The sequence below is a fragment of the Schistocerca nitens genome, chromosome 2, assembly GCF_023898315.1.
Source record: "Schistocerca nitens isolate TAMUIC-IGC-003100 chromosome 2, iqSchNite1.1, whole genome shotgun sequence".
Taxonomy (NCBI): domain Eukaryota; kingdom Metazoa; phylum Arthropoda; class Insecta; order Orthoptera; family Acrididae; genus Schistocerca; species Schistocerca nitens.
In genome coordinates, this window is record NC_064615.1 from 525,824,745 (window position 1) to 525,847,972 (window position 23,228).

At 44.9% G+C, this 23,228-nt stretch overlaps 1 protein-coding gene across 1 annotated transcript in view; it reads right to left on the reverse strand.

Annotated features, from left to right (window-relative positions):
• The window catches only part of LOC126236514 (juvenile hormone esterase-like), a 98,720-nt gene extending 77,042 nt beyond the window's left edge, over nucleotides 1-21,678 (reverse strand). The window contains exon 1 of the mRNA XM_049945880.1: nucleotides 21,533-21,678. The gene's annotated coding sequence lies outside the window, so the exon portion shown is untranslated. The remainder of the gene's footprint in view (nucleotides 1-21,532) is intronic.
• Nucleotides 21,679-23,228: the final 1,550 nt, after the last annotated feature.

Below are 23,228 nucleotides of genomic sequence, written 5' to 3' on the forward strand. Positions count from 1 at the left end.
ACCGAGTTTAAGGAAGGACTGTTTACTGTGTTATCTTTTCTAATGCTAGTTCATTAATGCCCTGGCATTGAGACCCTGTATTAGGCAATGAAGGTATAGATTATGAGCATTAGTAGACACCCTGATTTATATTCAGAATCATTTCAAGCTTTTCCCTGTTCAGTATTCTACTAGTTTCATGTGTGTTGGTATTTGATTTTATAAACCGTTGCACCCAGAACATTTAAGGTAGGTATTGTTGAGAGGCATATGTTGCTGTTTACTATCTCGTTGGCCATTGGCTTGTCTGACTTACTAGTTAGTAACACATTTATCTGCAAGGTTATGTTACTGTGTTGTAGTGTGAACAGGTATAAGGAAAGAGCTTAGTGTATGTGTCAAGGAAGGATAGGTTAGCCTTAGCACTGTCTTCTGCTTTATCATTTTGTTAGACAGAAGATTGCCTAATTAGGCTGTCGACGTGTTTTAATATGTAATGTTAGGACTTGCTTTTGTGCTGGGAGAACGTCTGTTCCTGACCCACCGTTTACTCTTGTTTATACTCTGCTGGAGTATTTCGGAAACTATTCCCATTTTGATTTTTCTACTTCCATTAGGTTACCTCAGGGTCACAACTGCTTAAAAATTCCTCGCAGAGGTGTAATGTTAGCATCGATTCCCGTTCAAGGTGCTCTGTGGCACCGTTAAAAGCTGTACGATGGAAAAGGGGGGGGGGAGGAGGTAGGAGGTGCCGAGTAGTAACTCATTCTCGAAAAATCCACCAGGCTGTGGCTAAGCCATGTTTCTGCAGTATCCTTTCTTCCTTTCGTCTGTGAAGTTTGAAAAATATATGAGGTACTGTCATAAGTAATGCTGTGAGGACAGGTCGCGAGTCGTCCCAGGGTCAGTAGGTAGCGTACTTCCCGTCAAAGGCAGATGATGTCGCGCATTCGACTTTCTGTATGGCACACAGTTTGTACCTTCGAGGAGTATTCATATCAGCGCCTACTCCGCTGTAGAGTGCATGATTCTTTCTGGAAACTTTAAGTCGTTTGCATTTTCGTACTGGCCCCGGTTAGACCTATTATCGCCACCAGAGATTTCCATCTACATTATAAATTTTGCTCCATGTATAGACCCAAATCACCTGCACGTTTAATCGTATATTCTTTTTGTTACACTGTATATGCAGAATAACAAAAACTACGTCGTATGCTACCATAAACGTTACTGCAATCTTAATGGCCAGCGGTCCATTAAGGTTGTGCATGAGTCTTACAATTTACTTCAGGAATGTGTGTAGAGACGAAGCGCATTTTTGTAAACGCCATCTACCCCAGAAAGTGTCTCAAATTATGGGATACATGTTCCGTCTTTTATGAGAAACGGTTTTTCACCACCTATGTGCCATCATCAGCGGATTTAATTTATTGAAAACCTGTAAAGTGAACATACACTCCTGGAAATTGAAATAAGAACACCGTGAATTCATTGTCCCAGGAAGGGGAAACTTTATTGACACATTCCTGGGGTCAGATACATCACATGATCACACCGACAGAACCACAGGCACATAGACACAGGCAACAGAGCATGCACAATGTCGGCACTAGTACAGTGTATATCCACCTTTCGCAGCAATGCAGGCTGCTATTCTCCCATGGAGACGATCGTAGAGATGCTGGATGTAGTCCTGTGGAACGGCTTGCCATTCCATTTCCACCTGGCGCCTCAGTTGGACCAGCGTTCGTGCTGGACGTGCAGACCGCGTGAGACGACGCTTCATCCAGTCCCAAACATGCTCAATGGGGGACGGATCCGGAGATCTTGCTGGCCAGGGTAGTTGACTTACACCTTCTAGAGCACGTTGGGTGGCACGGGATACATGCGGACGTGCATTGTCCAGTTGGAACAGCAAGTTCCCTTGCCGGTCTAGGAATGGTAGAACGATGGGTTCGATGACGGTTTGGATGTACCGTGCACTATTCAGTGTCCCCTCGACGATCACCAGTGGTGTACGGCCAGTGTAGGAGATCGCTCCCCACACCATGATGCCGGGTGTTGGCCCTGTGTGCCTCGGTCGTATGCAGTCCTGATTGTGGCGCTCACCTGCACGGCGCCAAACACGCATACGACCATCATTGGCACCAAGGCAGAAGCGACTCTCATCGCTGAAGACGACACGTCTCCATTCGTCCCTCCATTCACGCCTGTCGCGACACCACTGGAGGTGGGCTGCACGATGTTGGGGCGTGAGCGGAAGACGGCCTAACGGTGTGCGGGACCGTAGCCCAGCTTCATGGAGACGGTTGCGAATGGTCCTCGCCGATACCCCAGAAGCAACAGTGTCCCTAATTTGCTGGGAAGTGGCGGTGCGGTCCCCTACGGCACTGCGTAGGATCCTACGGTCTTGGCGTGCATCCGTGCGTCGCTGCGGTCCGGTCCCAGGTCGACGGGCACGTGCACCTTCCGCCGACCACTGGCGACAACATCGATGGACTGTGGAGACCTCACGCCCCATATGTTGAGCAATTCGGCGGTACGTCCACCCGGCCTCCCGCATGCCCACTATACGCCCTCGCTCAAAGTCCGTCAACTGCACATACGGTTCACGTCCACGCTGTCGCGGCATGCTACCAGTGTTAAAGACTGCGATGGAGCTCCGTATGCCACGGCAAACTGTCTGACACTGACGGCGGCGGTGCACAAATGCTGCGCAGCTAGCGCCATTCGACGGCCAACACCGCGGGTCCTGGTGTGTCCGCTGTGCCGTGCGTGTGATCATTGCTTGTACAGCCCTCTCGCAGTGTCCGGAGCAAGTATGGTGGGTCTGACACACCGGTGTCAATGTGTTCTTTTTTCCATTTCCAGGAGTGTATTTTAGGCAGTAGCTAACAAAACGAGGCCTAAAGACAGTTTCTGTTTGTTTTTGTTCTTACCTCGATTTTACGTTGAAAGGTTTTGCAAGATCATCTGTATGGTGTCCTGCTCTGATACCTTGACATCTGAAAACCAAACTATGTGAGTGTGAATTTTATCAGCGAGTTAACAAATCCCGCGACTTTTTAAAAATAATGGTTTTAGTGTGGCAAAAAGTTTTGAGTGTATATTTTTAGTCATTACTCACCTTTTGTTGTGACAGATCTTTCTTCTTTCTCGTTCTGTACACAATATTAAATGTACTTTGTATAATTTTGTTTTAACAAACGTCTTTTCACTTCGTAATACGTGGTGTAAACGATGTTGTTGCGTGTACAATCCCCGTCGTATTCACTAGTTCACAAGTAAGTTTTATTAATTTTAGCTGCAGATACGGAACAAATACAAGAGGTGCAAATTCAAATTGTTAATACAGGGCCTCAGTTTAGTTTTGTCAAGCAATATAAAACTCCGCAACTAGCTTGCTTTTCGTCCCTGTTGGTGGTTTTTGTTAAAAGTAAGATACTCGGCTCTGAGGACTTTCCTTGCGATGAAATATTTTACTGTTTCTCTCTGGTACTTTTGGAAGTCTACGTCTTCAAAAGAAGGAAAGAATACAAAAACAACGATGATTCAAATAAAAGAATATGTAGTCTAAGTTTAGATCCAGTTTTCTACATTAACTAAGCACGAAAACATTGTTCCCAGTAGTTTAACTCGGACATTCGACATAAATATTTGAAAGGTCAAACATGATGTATCAGCTTCCCGGGGCACAGACATCGAAAGTTCACAGTACGATTACTAATGATTTTATGACGCTGATAACTATTTGTCCTGTGGTTTCACCAGAAACATGGAAGAAGAAATGAGAGACCAGCTGAACCACGCTCTGTGAGGTACTTGGTCGTGCCAGGGTGCTGACCCCTCACGCGTTGCACTGCATGACGTCGATATTCATTCACGTCGGGATTTATCGCATGCAACAACGTAAGAACATCAAAGCCAGAGTTCGTTGCGGAAAGACAAAGAAGTATCTGTATATGGATCCACCTAAGGATTTAGAATCCCAGGCAAATGCTTTAATGAATGTATTTCTTTCTCGGCGATGTTACAAATTAATTCAGAAACCTGTTTCTCACTAAATAGTGTCGTATCTACATCTAAATCTACATACATACTCCGTAATCAACCATACCGTGCGTGGTGGAGGGTACCTCGTACCACAACTAGCATCTTCTCTCCCTGTTCCACTCCCAAAAAGAACGAGGTAAAAATGACTGCCTATATGCCTCTGTACGAGCCCTAATCTCTCTTATCTTATCTTTGTGGCCCTTCCGCGAAATATAGGTTGGCGGCAGTAAAATTGTACTGCAGTCAGCCTCAAATGCTGGTTCTCTAAATTTCCTCAGTAGCGATTCACGAAAAGAACGCCTCCTTTCCTCCAGAGACTCCCACCCGAGTTTCTGAAGCATTTCCGTAACACTCGCGTGATGATCAAACCTACGAGTAACAAATCTAGCAGCCCGTCTCTGAATTGCTTCTATGTCTTCCCTCAATCCGACCTGACAGGGAGTTAATAAGGGAATCTACATCTACATCCATACTCCGCAAGCCACCTGACGGTGTGTGGCGGCATCACCCGAGAAGATGTAGGTCTTCCGATGATCTAGCGTCTAGTGAATACGGGCTGTCGGAAATGTTCCTTGCTGTAGTGTCTTAGGCATTTGGCTGGCCAACTCAGGTAATCAACAGCTCCATAAAGAGAAACTCGCTTGAAAAACTGTGCTGACCAAGCATGAATGCTGGGAGAACAGAGAACTTTTCCAGTGGGCTGTGAATGAAACAGTATTACGACACGGCAGCCAGCAAGGCAGCCTTGTGTGTGAACATCGCTGGTCACATCTCTTCATAGTCGTAATTCGTTACAAAGGAGTCGACAGCAACGCATCGTAAATTTGGAACACGCTGCAGGAAATGATCGTCCCGCAATCGGTTTGCTAAAGCTAATTGGAGGAGAGAGTATGATTATTAATTCGGCATCTTGCTATCAAGTTTCACTTTTAGTCCCTGTAACTTGTCATATATCTGATAATTCAGTTGCTGCGAACTAATGAAATTGGGTGTAGCGTCGGGATTGACTAAGACTCCTGATGAACTGATCGGCGCAGTCATGACAAAACAGGATTCGTCTTTAACAGCAATGTTAGGCTGTCTCTTTTCTTTCCGGGCACTTATCGGTCGGACATACCTGGAAAGAGCTATGATTTCGTTCAGAGCCACAGCGATTGTTGTTCACCATTACAGCAATGTATCTAAATAGAACTGTGCTGTGTTTATACATTCTGTAACATTCCTTTCTTTCCGCGCATGGAAAGTGCGTCACACGAAAATGCACAGTTTTTCACTTCATATGTACCTCGATAAATTATCGTTGCTAAAACCTCATATAACTGTCAGACTGTGTCTTCTAGAGATACGAAGGTACTGCCGATGGGGATTTTTATTTCTCCACCGTAATCAGTCATATCGTCAGATTGTATCAAGTAACGTCGAACGTCTAGCTGCAGTTTTTCTTATGATAATAAGTCTGATAAAAGAGTTGCCTCTCAGTAAGTACTTTCTCTGCAGATGAGCATGGAAGTCAGAGGCAGTCGCGCCAATACTTGCCGTACTTGAACGTATTTATCTGTAAACAGTCTGCACAGCTGCAGTGTACTTAAAGAAAAATGGTTCAAATGGCTCTGAGCACTATGTGACTTAACATCTGAGGTCATCAGTCCCCTAGAACTTAGAGCTGCTTAAACCTAACTAACCTAAGGACATCACACACATCCATGCCCGAGGCAGGATTCGAACCTGCGACCGTAGCAGTCACGTGGTTCCGGACTGGAGCGTCTAGAACTGCACGGCGACCGCGGCCGGCGAAATAAACAACAAATTCTCCAATTATAAGCTGATTATCATTAAATGGCATCATCTCTTAATGCGTCATTTAATGTAATCAACCATTTATTAACGATGCGGTCAATATAAGCACTGAAAAGGTTGGGGACAGTGGGCACCCTTGCCTGATTCCTTGATTAGTAGCGGCATGTTCTGTCCCTCTCATACCGGGCGGATTCTTATTTTATTATGTTCGTGGAATGACTGTATTTTCGTAATGAAATGTGCTGGAACTATTTTCTTTAGTGATTCGCACAGCATTTTCCACTTTATCTTGCAAACATCTTTTCATAATCGCTATAAACTTAATAAGTTGGTAATCTAAATTTTTTGTTTTCTCAAGTACATGTGCCAAAGCGAAAAGGCAGTCAGAACACGATCTACCACCGAGCGAGGTGGTGCAGTGTTTAGCACACTGGACTCGCATTCGGGGAGACGACCGTTGAAAGCCGCGTCCGGCCATCCAGACGTAGGTTTTCGGTGATTTCCCTCAATCGCTTCAGACAGTTTCTGGGATGGTTCCTTGAAATGGCACGGCCGACTTCCTTCCCCATCCTTCCCTAACACTAAAGCTTTTTACCACTCGTTTGGAACAAGTCCGCCCAGCCAGGAAACACTCACAAAAATCGGGGGTCTATTCTTTAATTAGTCAGATGCTTATTTAATCGGTTTCAATTTCCATTTTTAGTTTCTTGTGTCACATTTTGCAGTTCATCCAATGTTATTGGATCTACAGTGTCGATGACATTGGTATTTAATTCTGATAATTCTTTGTTCTCAGTCCATAAACATTTCAAATACTTAGGCCATTCCAGTTCGAATTATACAGGGTGAAAAGTATTTAAACCGACAAACTCTGGGAGGTTGTAGGGGACATCAAAACAAATATTTTTCCTTAATGTAATTTTTTTCTATGAAGAGTATTTAAACCGGCAGAGGAAGATTTCTCTGGTAGCAAATTAAACCAACAAACACTTTTCCATTTTTTTATGACCAAGAGACAACACATTAACACAACCCAATTTCAATTACAGTAGATTTTTAAAAATGCCTCAATTGACACGTAAACAAAGGTTACACCGTCGGATCATGTTCTGTCTGACACGGGTAAAAACCCCAGGAGTATCCTGAATTGTTCCTGCTGGTGCTACTATCCGGGCAACCAGATCCTCTTCTGATGGAACAGGAGTTGCGTAAACAAGGTTGCGCATCTCTCCCCACACAAAAAAGTCCAGAGTGGACATATCTGGGGATCGAGCAGGCCACGGTACAGGACCACCTCTGCCAATCCACGTTTATGGGAACCGTCGGTACAGCAATCGACGCACACGACGACTGAAATGTACCGGCGCCCCGTCATGTTGGAACCACTTGCGTTGCCTTGTAGGGAGCGGGACGTCTTCCAACAATTCTGGCAATGCTCTGGCGAGAAAATTGTAATAGTGCCTGCCATTTAATGGCCTAGGTAGCAGACATAGCCCAGTTAAACACCGACCCACACATTAACGAAGAACCGCACTTGATGGGAGCTAGTAGCTGTGGCATGTGGGTTATCCTTACTCCAAACATGCAAATTGTGCATGTTGAAGACTCCATCACGCCCGAACGTTGCTTCATCGGTAAACAACACAGAGGATGGAAATGTAAGATGCATTTCACACTGTTCCAGGTACCACTGCGAAACCTGCTCTGGGTGGATAATCAACTGGTTCCAGGTTGTGGACACGCTGTAAGTGAAATGGACGTAACAATTGCTCTCGAAGGACTGTTCATAAATTCGTCTGATTCGTCCCCATCTTACGTGCAATTGCACGAGTGCTGATTCAAGGATCCCGCTCCACATGCTGCAAGACAGCTCCCTCAAATTGCAGCGTTCTTACCGTGCGAGGGTGTCCCTGTCCAGGTAATCTGCTAAATGACGACCCGGTCTCTCGCAGACGTAGGTACACAGCAGCAAAGGTCCTATGATGCGCGATACGGCGATTAGGATATTGTTGTTGATAAACCCGCTGTGCAGCTCGTCCTTTGTGGTGCGCTACGTACTACGCACCAACCGTATCAGTGTACTCAAATGGTTCAAATGGCTCTGAGCACTATGGGACTTAACATCTGTGGTCATCTGTCCCCTAGAACTTAGAACTACTTAAACCTAACTAACCTAAGGACATCACACACATCCATGCCCGAGGCAGGATTCGAACCTGCGACCGTAGCAGTCAGTTTACCCACTCCACGTATAACGCTCCATTAGTAAACAGAGACAATGCGCTACTGCACTGCACTGGTGGACAACAGTTGCCTACAACTGAAGAGCGTAATACGCCGTCCAACAACTGAAGAGCGTAATACGGCCTCCACCGGTTTAAATAATCCTCATAGGCAAAATGACATTAGGGAAAAAAATTTGTTTTGATGTCCCCTACAACCTCCCAGTGTTTTTCGGTTTAAATGCTTTTCACTCTGTATATTAACTTGTAAAAAAACTAGTTCTCCATCAAGTTACCTTTTATTAGGAGTCTGGATGCATTCATTGACTGTGATATGACATTATTTAGCCAAGAGCCTAGCCATTATCAGTGCAGAATATCAATTGCACAATATCAATCAATGCCTGTCCTATTATGTCAACTCCCATTGTTCGGGCTTCTGTGTCAGTTCGTTCAAGATTACTAGAATATACCTATTTCTTATATATTCAAGTACTTCATAAATTAGTATAATTTGTCTTCAATGACTGTCATGTTCCATTTCACTCACATATCGCTCCCAAATTCCCCGCTTCATTTTCGTATTTCTTTCTCTTCAGTCCAGAAACAGGTTTGATGCAGCTCTCCATGCTACTCTATCCTGTACAAGCTTCTTCATCTCCCAGTACCTACTGCAACGTACATCCTTCTGAATCTGTTTAGTGTATTCATCTCTTGGTCTCCATCTACGATTTTTACCCTCCACGCTGCCCTCCAATACTAAATGGGCGATCCCTAGATGCCTCAGAATATGCTCTGCCAACCGGTACCTTCTTCTAGTCAAGTTGTGCCACAAATTTCTCTTCTCTCGTATTCTATTCAATACCTCCTCATTAGTTATGTCATCTACCCATCTAACCTTTAGCATTCTTCTGTAGCTCAATATTCCAAAAGCTTCTATTCTCTTCTTGTCCAAGCTATTTATCGTCCATGTTTCACTTCCATACAGGGATACACTCCAGACAAATACTTTCAGAAACGACTTCCTGACACTAAATCTATACTTGATGCTAAACAAATTTCTCTTCTTCAGAAACGCTTTTCTTGCCATTGTCAGTCTACATTTAATATCCTATCTACTTCGACTATAATCAGTTATTTTGCTCCCCAAATATAAGAACCCAATTACTATTTTAAGCGTCTCATTTCTTAATCTAATTCCCACAGCATCACCCGATTTAATTCGACTACACTCCATTATCCTCGTTTTGCTTTTGTTGTTCATCATACATTCTCCTTTCAAGACACTGTCGATTCCGTTTAGCTACTCTTCCACGTCCTTCGCTGTCTCTGGCAGAACTACAATGTCATCTGTGACCTCAAAGTTTCTATTTCTTCTCCATGCATTTTAATTACTGTTCCGAATTTTTATTTTGTTTCCTTTACTGCTTTCTCAATTTACAGATTAAATAACATCGGGGATAGGCTACAACCCTGTCTCTCTCCCTTCCCAACCAATGCTTCCCTTTTATGCCCCTCGACTCTTATAACTGACATCTGATTTCTGTACAAATTCTAAATAGCCTTTCGCTCCCTGTATTTTACCCCTGCCACCTTCACAATTTCAAAGAGAGTGTCCAGGCAACATTGTCAAAAGCTCTCTCTAAGTCTACAAATGCTAGAAACGTAGGTTTGCCTTTCCTTAATCTATCTTCTAAAGTAAGTCGTAGGGTCAGTATTGTCTCATGTGTTCCAACATTTCTACGAAATCCAAACTGATCTTCCCCGAGGTCGGCTTCTACCAGTTTCCCATTCGTCTGTAAAGAATTCGTGTTAGTATTTTCCAGCAGTGGCTTATTAAACGGGCAGTTCGGTAATTTTCGCATCTGCCAACACTTGCTTTTTTTGGGATTGGAATTATAATATTCTTCCTGAATGAGATTTTCACTCTGCCGCGAAGTGTGCGTTGATATGAAACTTCCTGGCCGATTAAAACTGTGTGCCACACCGAGACTCGAAATCCGGACCTTTGCTTTTCGCGGGCAAGTGCTCTACCAACCGAGCTACCCAAGCACGACTCACGCCCCGTCCTCACAGCTTTACTTCTGCCAGTAATATTCTTCTTGAAGTCTGAGGGTATTTCGCCTGTCTCATACATCTTGCTCACTAGATTGTAGATTTTCGTTAGGCCTGGCACTCCCAACGCTGTCAGTAGTTTTAATGGAATGTTCTCTACTCCCGGGGCCTTATTTCGACTTAGGTCTTTCAGTGCTCTGTCACACTCTCCACGCATTTTCATATCTCCAATTTCATCTACATCTACATTCTCTTCCATTTATATAATATTGTCCTCAAGAACATCGCCCTTGTATAGGCCCTCAGTATACTCCTTCCACCTTTCTTCTTTCCGCCGGCCGGTGTGGCCGAGCGGTTCTAGGCACTTCAGTCTGGAGCCGCGCGACCGCTACGGTCGCAGGTTCGAATCTTAGCTCGGGCATGGATGTGTCTGATGTCCTTAGGTTAGTTAGGTTTAAGTAGTTCTAAGATCTATGGGACTGATGACCTCAGATGTTAAGTCCCATATTGCTCAGAGCCATTTTTTTTTCTGCCTTGCCTTCTTTGCTTACAACTGGGTTTCCACCTGAGCTCTTGATATATATGTGCAAGTTGTTCTCTTTTCTTCAAAGGTCTCTCTAATTTTTCTGTAGACAGTATCTATCTTACCCGTAGTGATATGCACCTCTACAGCCTTACATTTGTTGTCTAGCCTTCCCTGCTTAGCCATTTTGCACTTCCTGTCGATCTCATTTCTGAGACGTTTATATTACTTTTTGCCTGCTTCATTTACTGCTTTTTTATATTTTCTCCTTTTATCAATTAAATTCAATATCTCTTCTGTTACCCAAGGATTTCTATTAGCCCTCGGGTTTTTACCTACTTGATCCTCTGCTAATTTCACTATTTCATCTCTCAAAGCTACCCATTCTTCTTCTACTGTATTTCTTTCCCCCATTCTTGTCAGTCCTTTCCTAACACTCTGCCTAAAGCTCTCTACAGGCTCTGGTTCTTTCAATTTACCCAGGTACCATCTCCTCAAATGCCCACCTTTTTGCAGTTTCTTCAGTTTTGATCTGCAGTCCATAACCAATAGTTTAAAACCTGGTTCCTGAATCTCTGTCTTACCATAATATAATCTATCTGAGACCTTCCAGTATCTCCAGGCTGCTTGCATGTATACAACCTTCTTTTATGATTCTTGAAGCAAGTGTTAGCTATGATTGAGTTATGTTCTGTGCAAAATTCTAACAGGCGGCTTCCTCTTTCAATCCTTACTCCATTCTATATTCACCTTCGCCGTTTCTTTTTCTTCCTTTTCCTAGTATCGAGTTCCTGTCACTATTAAATTTTCGTCTCCCCTCACTATCTGAATAATTTCTTTTATCTCATCATACATTTCATTAGTCTCTTCGTCATCTGCGGAGCTAGTTGGCATATAAACTTGCACTACTGTGGTAGGAGTGGACTTCGTATGTATTTTGGCCACAATAATGGGTTCACTATGCTGTTTGTAGTAGCTTACCAGCATTCCTATTTTCATATTCATTATTAAACCTACTCCTGCAATACCCCTATTCGATTTTGTATTTATAACCCTGTATTCACCTGACCAGAAGTCTTGTGCCTCCTACCCCGAACTTCACTAATTCCCACTGTATCTAACTTTAACATATCCATTTCCCTTTTTAAATTTTCTAACCTACCTGCCCGATTAAGGGATCTGACATTCCACGCTCCGATCCGTAGAACGCCTGTTTTCTTTCTCCTGATAACAACGTCCTCCTGGCTATACCCCTCCCGGAGATCCGAATGGGGGACTATTTTACCTCCGGAATATTTTACCCAAGAGTACGCCATCATCATTTAATCATAGAGTAAAGCTGCACGCCCTCGGGAAAAATTATGGCTGTAGTTTCCCCTTGCTTTCAGCCGTTCGCATTACCAGCACAGCAAGGCCGTTTTGGTTAGTGTTACAAGGCCAGATCAGTCAACCATCAGACTGTTGTCCCTGAAACTACTGAAAAGGCTGCTGCCCCTCTTCAGGAACCACATGTTTGTCTGGCCTCTCAACAGATACCCCTCCGTTGTGGTTGCACCTAGAGTACGGCTATCTGTATCGCTGAGCATGCAAGCCTCCCCACCAACGGCAAGGTCCATGGTTCATGGGGGGCTGAAATTCATGTCGTTAGATAGTGTCAGGTTTTATAGACATGTCTCGTTTTTATGTTTTATTAGTTTGCTAGTATGGTCGCACCAAATCGTTAGTCCAAATTTAGAATTTTTCTTTTTCCTCAATCCTAATGCTTCAGCAGCTGTTTCCTCCATAATTTCTTTAATACACTCCCCCCTCCATTTTCGTTGTTATTTACTGGTTTCATTTATATTTTTCATCTAGTCCCTTTTGATATAACAGTTTGATACTATATTCTTGGAGTAATTGTAACTTAATATTTTGTGACGTCTGATTGGGTGCTTATGCTTGGTTACTCCCCTTTTTTTGTAAATAAAAGTTCCGCCGCTTCCTACTAAGAAGTGATCTGATGACAGATCCACGTGTCTTGAGACTCCTGTGTTTTTTATTCTCAACTATGCCGTCTTAGCACAGCAGTATAGTTACTGAAGCTGTACACAGAGCTTCACATAAAAAGTTATGAATGTCTCGATGTATAAAAAACGTATTTATTATCTTAATTCATTATGCATGGAAAACCCTGTTAGATGTTTCCATTGTTATTCAGTGTACTTTCGGCCTCTGTACGAAATGAATCCTTAACAGTTCCCTTACCCATTTGGGAGTTGGACTCCCATGGTAAGTAAATATATTTTATTTAACAGGTTATAAAATTCATTAGTATTTTGACTTCTTCATCCTTCTGGTGCAGACAGAGACAATATGAAGACGTATCTCTCTCAACTTTAGGACATAGCAATATCTTCGTTTAAAAGTGAACGAATGACTTGTGTTCGAGAGAAGTGGGAAGGCTTACATCGGCCGTTCGATACGCACATTTCATAACACGTGCGTGGATCATCGCCCTCATACGAGGCTACAACCGGAAAAATCGACGGCAGCAGAACATTGTTTAAACGAGGAGCACGGTATGAAATTTGACGAGACTGTGATAGCTGCCAACACTTCCGGGTTTTGGAACAATGTTTATAAAGATGCAATTGAAATTAGGTTGGCGGTTCATTTGGTTAATAGAGACAATTCCGTGCAGCCAGTCTGAATGTTCGAAAATCGCTCTGAGTGCGAAATGTCGTTGCCGCCGATGTACTGCTGAGGTCGGCAACTGTGATGGGCAGCGCAAGCACTGTGCACTGTACTGGGGCCTATATATGACGTCGATTTGTAGCCTTGGCATTAGTTCTAAGAGGGACTCAGCAGCAGAAGCTGCGATCGCCTGAGAATGGCGAACGGTTGGATCGCCGAAATATTAAATTGAGTTGATTTTAGTGTCCGGCAGCCAACTCGAAGAAACTATCAAGACATATTAACTTCAACTTTGCCTGGTTCTTGTTCCATTTCTGTTTCTTAACTCATCAGACCTCAACATTTCGTGTTGCTGTTTTAAACGTTTCTGATATGTGCGATTCTTCCTTACTGTTTACCTTCTTTCTTTCATACAGTGATCATCCTGCTGTGAAACTTTCTCGATTTTTAGCAATTTAGGTACCCCCTGGCCGCATCTAAAAGCTGCGCAGGTTAAGGACAGTGGTGGTTGGCTCTGAGCACTATGGGACTTAACATCTGAGGTCATCAGTCCCCTAGAACTTAGAACTACTTAAACCTAACTAACCTAAGGACATCACACACATCCATGCCCGAGGCAGGATTCGAACCTGCGACCGTAGCAGTCGCGCGGTTCAGGACTGAAGCGCCTAGAACCGCTCGGTCACCGCAGCCGGCTAAGGACAGTGGTGGGGATGCTCAGTTAAGCTTCTGTCGCAGCTGTTTTTATTTCAGGTTTGGTCTGTTATTGATAGACGGCTTCGAGATCTGTACTGAGGTTATGCTAGTTTTGGTCCGTTCTGGGTATTGTACCGGCAGGACGTATCTAGAAGCCGAGAAACCTTTGATGCTTCATATTCGGGCTCTGTAATGAACGTACCAGGTGATATACGGGTGTTTCACAATTCCTGTTACAAGCTTCTAGAGGTTCTGAAGGGAACTTAGTAGATTACGTTTTACAGATGAACCCATGTCTGAGACGGTTTGTTTCCATATGACAAGGGAAACGAGCTACTCAATCGCACGCTATATGCTTCTCACGCAATTCGCCTATTGTGTTAGGCTTCCCCCACTCATGAATGGTATGATGACGCGATGTCACGTGATGTCGTCTGTTTTCCATCTACCTTGTTTCCGTGCTTTCTGGTGATGCGTCAGGTGACATTACTGTGGCTAATGCTGCAGTAAGGTGCTCCATGAAGGCGGCAGACAGTTGATCTGAAAGACGAGTGCTTCAAGTTGAAGAGAACCCATCGACGAGTAGTCGAGCCATCGCACGGGACTTGCATGTGTGTCCCTCGTCTGTCTGGCACGTTCTGCATGAACAGCAACTCCACCGATATCACCCTCAGAAGGTGCACGTTACGCTGCCGGCAAGTTTTTTGACACGTGTCAGTTTTGGTACTGGTTTTTTACTCCGTTGTAAGGATTTTCCTCAATTTCCAAGGCACATTTTGTTCACCGACGAAGCACATTGCAAAACGGAAGTTGTATTGGACGCACTAAATAGCCACATTTGGGATCAGCAAAACCCCAAAGCCGCCGGCCGCGGTGGTCTAGCGGTTCTGGCGCTGCAGTCCGGAACCGCGGGACTGCTACGGTCGCAGGTTCGAATCCTGCCTCGGGCATGGGTGTGTGTGATGTCCTTAGGTTAGTTAAGTTTAAGTAGTTCTAAGTTCTAGGGGACTTATGACCTAAGATGTTGAGTCCCATAGTGCTCAGAGCCATTTGAACCAAAACCCCAAAGCCACCTGTACACATCGGCGTTAATTGGCCAGGTATCTGCGATGGTTGTATGACTGGGTCGTACATCCTTCCTCCTCACCTGATGGCATATACTTGATATTCCTGCAGCAACTGCTGAAGAAGTTTTTGGAAGATATGCCACTGGACAGTCGGCAGCAATCGTGGTTTCAGCATGAGGGCGCTCCAGTACATTTTGCAGTTCCATCTTTGTGTAATCTAAGCAGACGGGTGGATAGGTCGATGTGGGCCAGTTACTTGATTACCAACAACCTCAGATTTAACCACTATGGACTTCTTCTTGTGGAGCCACATGAAGAGGCTTGTTTACGAGATCCCTGTTGAGTTGGAGGAAGATTTGGTTGCAAGGGTCTTGGCCGCGGCAGAAGTTCTTAACCATACACCACGGATGGTGGACGGAGTTTATGCGAACTTACTGCACAGGTACTCTGTGTGCACCAAACTTTGTGGTCTTCGCATCGTACAGCTCTGGTATATCACAGTAAATAGGAGTGAAATGTGTACATCTTGCTCTCCTTCTAACATGGAAACGAACCATTTCCGATCATGGGTACCTGTGTAAAAATTTATCTGCTAAACCCCTCTAAAACCTCTAGAAGTGTGTAACATGAATTACGAAACACCCTGCATATCACCAGGTAGCTCTTATGACAATTGTGATGGCCTATGTATTGCCGTACACCTAGTAAGTTCATTACTCAACTAGAGTATGGAGTAATCTGGGAGATGTTTAACATCAGAGCTGACCCGAACATGATAATCGGATGTTTTTATAGACCACCTGCGTCAGGAGCTGAAGTGACAGAGCGCTTCAGAGACAACTTGAAGATTATTGTAAGTTCCCGGCACATGCTGTTGATAAAGGGGAGACTTCAATTTGCCAGCTATAGAATGAGAGAGTCATGCGATTGAAATAGATACCAGAGTCATGTGAGATTGTTCTGAATGCTTTGTCTGAAAATACTTCCAGCCAATGCAGATGACAATACCTCAGACGTTCCAGTAACTTCGATACCCGAAATTTTCGAATCATTTAACGCCGGGGAAGGAATCTAAAATCGTGAGATTGCAGGTGTTACAAGGAATGTTGGAAGTGTAGCAAAATATTTCTCGTTTGTAAGGATAGAGGTTATAAGGACGGAGGGCTGTACAGAAACTACGAAATACTAAGTTAGTCTGCTTTTAGTTGTAGTTTATCGTAAGTCGCTGAATCAGCGAAAGTTAACTAGCGACTAGGAAACAGATCAGACCATTCCCGCTCTGAAAAAGGGTCTTAGGATAGACGCACATACTTATAGCTTAGTTATTGTGACATTATTTGGGTAAGAAATTCTATAAAAAATTAATTCTCCGTAAAAACCAACATGGGTCCCGTGCTCTGAGAGGAATTCAGCTTGCCTGTTCGCCCGTGACATCGAGAGTGCTTTATGAAAGACGCTTTCAGTGAAAAAAATATGAGCTTATCGTTTATGGGGCCAGTTTTGTAATTTCATTCACGATTTCATGTAGATGCAACTCACCGTGTCATTCTTAAGGGAACAAAATCGGAAGATTCAAATGTAAGGGAGTCTACTACTACTTTATTTAAATGATGTAGTGGAACACGTAGGAAACCCCATTGACTACGGGAAGGTTGCAATGAAAGGGGGGGAGCGAAATGCAGGATGACCTGTAGATGACCTACAACTGAAACAGGGAGTACAAACGGCCCACGACGTCGTAACGTACTGCATATGAATGGATCATTGACTGGATATGATTATGGTCGGTTGCATGGGGACAATCTTGCCAACCATGGATGAAGGGTATCAGACGGATGCCATACTCCTTGACTTCCGGAAAGCGTTTGACTCGGTGCCCGACTGCAGACTCCGAACTAAGGTTCGAGCATATGGGATTGGTTCCCAAATATGTGAGTGGCTCGAAGACTTCTTAAAAAATAGAAGCCAGTACGTTGTCCTCGATGGTGAGTGTTCATCGTAGGTGAGGGTGTCATCTGGAGTGCCCCAGGGAAGTGTGGTAGGTCCGCTGTTGTTTTCTATCTCCGTAAATGATCTTTTGGATAGGGTGGATAGCAAAGTGAGGCTGTTTGCTGATGGTGCTGTGGTGTACGGGAAGGTGTCGTCGTTGAATGACTGTAGGAGGATACAAGATGACTTGGACAGGATTTGTGATGGCAGCTAACTCTATAAATAGATAAATGTAAATTAATGCAGATGAATAGGAAAAAGAATCCCATAATGTTTGAATACTCCATTAGCAGTATAGCGCTTGACACAGTCATGTCGATTAAATATTTGGGCGTAACATTGCAGAGCGATATGAAGTGGGACAAGAATTTAATGGCAGTTGTGGGGAAGGCGGATAGTCGTCTTCGGTTCATTGGTACAATTTTGGGAAGATGTGGTTAATCTGTAACGGAGACCGCTTATAAAACACTAATACGACCTACTCTTGAGTACTGCTCGAGCGTTTGGGATCCCTATCAGGTCGGATTGAGGGGAAGACATAGAAGCAATTCAGAGGCGGGCTGCTAGATTTGTTACTGGTAGGTTTGATCATCCTGCGAGTGTTACGGAAATGCTTCAGGAACTCGGGTGGGAGTCTCTGGAGGAAAGGAAGTGTTCTTTCCGTGAATTGCTACTGAGGAAATTTAGAGAACCAGCGTTTGAGGCTGACTGCAGTACAATTTTACTGCCACCAACTTATATTTCGCGGAAAGACCGCAAAGATAAGAGAGATTAGGGCTCGTACAGAGGCATATAGGCAGTCGTTTTTCCCTCGTTCTGTTTGGGAGTGGAACAGGGAGAGAAGATGCTAGTTTTGGTACTAGGTACCCTCCGCCACGCACCGTATGGTGGATTGCGGAGTAGGTATGTAGATATAGATGTAGGTGTATTTGCAGCCATTCATGGACTTCCCAAACAACGATGTGCCATGTCACCGTGCCACAAATGCTCGCGACTGGTTTGACGAACATTCTGGACGACGTGAACGAATGATTTGGCCACCCAGATCGCCCGACATTAATCCCATCGAACATTTGTAAGACATCACAGTTCGTGCACAAAGTCTGCACCGGCAACATTTTCGCAATTATGGATGGCTATAGAGGCACCAAGGTTCAATATTTCTGCAGGGGACTTCCAGCTACTTGTTGAGTAAATACCGCATCGAGTTCCTGCACTACGCCTGGGAATAGGAAGTCCAGCGCGATATTAGGAGGCATCCAACCACTTCTGTCACCACAGTGCACACAACCGCTCGCTCGACGAAAGACCCGTGCCCACAGACTGGATAGTTGCGCGGTCGCACCACAACTCAAGAAAAGATATAGCGGTAGCGCAATGAATCACAGGTCCTTATAAATGGCAGCGGTTCGCTGTACGACCTTCTAACATACACTGTGTTCGAATTTATTCGTCATCTGAAAGAAAACGGTGTGTTGACACATAGACAGCACACTTGTTTGTGCAAAGTAATGAGTGCTATCGACAGGTGTTCTCAGATTGGTTCCATATTTCTGGATTTTCAGAAGTCTCTTGACACGGTTCCTCATAAGAAACTTCTAATCATATTGCTTGCCTACGGAATATCGTCGACCTGGAAAAAAGCCTTCGACAATGTAAAATGGTACAAGATGTTCGAAAATCTGAGAAAAATAGGGGTAAACTATAGGGACAGACGCGTAGTATACAATATATAGAAGGTCCAGAAGTAGCAGAAATGCGAACAGGAAGAAACTTAACATCAGGATGGATGGTCACGAAGTAGGTAAAGTTAAGGAATTCAGCTATCTGGGTAACAAAATAACCAATGACGGACGGAGCAAGGAGGACTCAAAATCAGACTGGCAATGGCAAAAGAGGCATTCCTCGCCAAGAGAAGTCTAGTATCAAACTTAGGCTTTAATGTGGGGAAGAAATTTCTGAGAACGTACGTCTGGTGTACAGCACTGTATGGTAGTCAAACATGGAGTGCAGGGAAACTGAAACAGAAGAGAATCGAAGCATTTGAGATATCTGATGCTACAGACGATTGTTGAAAATTAGGTGGACTGGTAAGGTAAGGAATGAGGAGGTTCTGCTTCGGGAACGAATTCCGTGGGAACTGTAGAGGGCAAAAGCTGTAGAGGATGACAGAGGTTGGAATACATATAGCAAATAATTGAGGACGTTGGTTGCAAGTGCTACTCTGAGATGAAGAGGTTAGCACAGGAGAGGAATTCGTGGCGGGCCGCATCAAATCATGATAAAAAAAAAAAAAAAGAACTCTGAACTGGGGTTCCCTAACGAAGTGTTCTAGGCCAATCTGCTGTTTCTGATCTATTTAACCGATTTAGGGACAATCTGAGCAGCGCTCTTGGATTCTTTGCAGACGTCGCTGTCGCCTACCTACTGTGAAAAACATTATCAGATCAAAACCAATTGGAAAACGGCTTTGATAAGATATCTGTATGGTGGAAAAGTAGAAACCGTCTATAAATAATAAAAAGTGTGAAATCATTTCCATGAGTACGGAAAGGAATCCGTTAAATTTTGGTTACACGATAAACTACACAAATTTAAAGGCTGCCTATTCAACTAAATACCTGGGAGAAACATAAACTGACACGATGACATACCTAATGTTGTGGGAATGGAAACCCAGACTGCGTTTTATTGGCGGACACTTAGAAGATGCCACACGTCTATTTAAGAGACTGCATCCACAACGCTTGTCCATCATCTGCTGAAGTATTAGTGCGCGCTAGCAATTAATTACCTAGTGGGAGAGGGCTGTAAGTATCGTGTTGTAGTGACACTTAGTATATATGGTAAAGCGTCAACGTGGAACCGATTCACGCTGGAAAACAAATTTCTTCCAACTGTGACAATCAAGCGCAGATCTGGCGCTGTACACTGCTTATATGATGTGACATCCAAGCTGTCATTTAACGACCCATAACGCCAGTAAACAGTCTACCTATCTAGAAGACAGAGAGTGCGCTTTTAGTGAAACTGTTTTAGGAGGACGGCAGCAATGACAGTGCTGCGATGTGAGAGCATCGCCGGCTGAAAAGTCAGAGGACAGGATGTATGTCATTAATGAAATGGTAAACACAGATGTGCTTGGTATAGCACCTGAAAGAGGAATGCCTCCTATACTGGTGGAAGTAATCGCCGAGATTGGTGTTGATGTGAATGAGCATAAGCACGTACCAAGGCTGTGCTAGTGCTCGTGCAGTGACAATTGTCCATCCCATGGTCGACAATACGGAATGTTGTGCAATCTTCTTTACTCTGTACCCGTACAAGATCTAGACGGCGCAGCAACTGAAAGCTCCGGATCCGCAGAAACGTTCTGGATTAGCTTTTTGACTTCTGGCACAGATCGAAGTTGATGACATGTGGCCGGGCAAAATTCTACGGATTGCCGAGGCCCATTTTACGCTGCAGGGTGCAGTGGATACATAGAACGCCGAACTCTCAAATCGTGTTTTGGACTCGCCGTATGTGGATTCACAAGCACCTTTATTCTCAGTTCGTTCTTCTTTGAAGAGGATAAACGCAGAGGGCCTGTCAGGCGTACTGCGACGTCTTCACGTTATGGAGACCTTGTACAGCATGTGAATCCTGCTTTGGAAGAGCGTAATTGCTTGGAAATCATTGCTTTAATGCAAGATGGGGTAATACGTCATGTCGCTCGCCTAGTGAAAGACGTGCTTTATGCAAACTTCCACCATGTGTTATATCCACATCTTTTCCGGATACATGGCATGCAATATCATCTGATATAACTCACCTTTGGCTCAGGGTGCATCTAAAAGAACGCGTTCACCAGGGACATCTTCGGTCCCTACCTGACCTGAAGGAGAGTATACGAAACACAATGGTTAGCTTCCACTGTAACTGCTGCTAGCCAATTATCAATTCATTTTACGGATGTTGCTTATCGCCGACTTGTCTGGTGCTCATACTGAACAAATTATGTAAGTGGCAGTTAATAACAAAACCAACATCATGACTTTGTCAATTGTTTGAACCTTTCTGCCAACATCCCGTTTCTTATCCGTTACTTACGGAAACATTTCTATAGTTCTGTCTGCACCGCCAGACCTGCACTTGGTAGCCAAAACTAGAACTTTACGAAGTTTCGCTGCCATTAATCACCGCCCACTCTTGAGCTCTGTGAATAGCTCCAGTTTAATTATAACGACCCAGTGTCTCTTGCACTACTCGAAGATGATGTGCCGTTGTGTGTGAAGAAAGAAAACTTTTAGAGTTAGGTGGTCTACCTTACAAATCCGGGTCACCATGGTATAAATTTCATTTCTCGTTCTTTGTTTTTATGTGCTAACCTTTGCCAGTAGTCATGAGTGATCTCGATATCGACGACACCTTTTATTCAAGTATAGCTCTCTTCGCAGTAAGTCGCAGGTCTGAAAGCAGAAAGTGTTTGAACTCACCTTGAATCTGAGCAGTCCTACGGGTGGCTAGGCCTACGGGATGCCCAGGCAGTAACAGTAAGTTCTGGCGGAGGGCGTCTTGAGCTTGCGACCTCTAAGTGCCCCCTGGGATGGGGGGATACTGATGCTCACCGCGACACCGACCCACTCAATGCCGAGCCACGCTGACATGCAGAATGACGGGCAGTGTTCTCGCTGCTATGATAGCGGCGAAGATAATGGCAGAGCAAGGTCTCAGGCGCCATGCCAAACGCCCTGATATCAGCGTCAGGCGTGCTAATCTCACACGATGCACACTTACGTGTTTACATCTCAGAAACACATTTGCCACAATTGCAACGAATTCTATTTCATTTTCTTTCAGATGTTTAGCTAATTCGACTTCCTTAAGAGTAATTCTCTTAACGGTCCAGATGACAACGTCAAAATCTCAAGGAAAGTGGAATTCAGGCTCGTGAAATTGGATTACTAAGAAGAATGGAAGCATGTACAAGACAAGATCGAAAAACATATTAAGATATAAGGAACTACACTCCAGGAAATGGAAAAAAGAACACATTGACACCGGTGTGTCAGACCCACCATACTTGCTCCGGACACTGCGAGAGGGCTGTACAAGCAATGATCACACGCACGGCACAGCGGACACACCAGGAACCGCGGTGTTGGCCGTCGAATGGCGCTAGCTGCGCAGCATTTGTGCACCGCCGCCGCCAGTGTCAGCCAGTTTGCCGTGGCATACGGAGCTCCATCGCAGTCTTTAACACTGGTTGCATGCCGCGACAGCGTGGACGTGAACCGTATGTGCAGTTGACGGACTTTGAGCGAGGGCGTATAGTGGGCATGCGGGAGGCCGGGTGGACGTACCGCCGAATTGCTCAACACGTGGGGCGTGAGGTCTCCACAGTACATCGATGTTGTCGCCAGTGGTCGGCGGAAGGTGCACGTGCCCGTCGACCTGGGACCGGACCGCAGCGACGCACGGATGCACGCCAAGACCGTAGGATCCTACGCAGTGCCGTAGGGGACCGCACCGCCACTTCCCAGCAAATTAGGGACACTGTTGCTCCTGGGGTATCGGCGAGGACCATTCGCAACCGTCTCCATGAAGCTGGGCTACGGTCCCGCACACCGTTAGGCCGTCTTCCGCTCACGCCCCAACATCATGCAGCCTGCCTCCAGTGGTGTCGCGACAGGCGTGAATGGAGGGACGAATGGAGACGTGTCGTCTTCAGCGATGAGAGTCGCTTCTGCCTTGGTGCCAATGATGGTCGTATGCGTGTTTGGCGCCGTGCAGGTGAGCGCCACAATCAGGACTGCATACGACCGAGGCACACAGGGCCAACACCCGGCATCATGGTGTGGGGAGCGATCTCCTACACTGGCCGTACACCACTGGTGATCGTCGAGGGGACACTGAATAGTGCACAGTACATCCAAACCGTCATCGAACCCATCGTTCTACCATTCCTAGACCGGCAAGGGAACTTGCTGTTCCAACAGGACAATGCACGTCCGCATGTATCCCGTGCCACCCAACGTGCTCTACAAGGTGTAAGTCAACTACCCTGGCCAGCAAGATCTCCGGATCTGTCCCCCATTGGGCATGTTTGGGACTGGATGAAGCGTCGTCTCACGCGGTCTGCACGTCCAGCACGAACGCTGGTCCAACTGAGGCGCCAGGTGGAAATGGCAT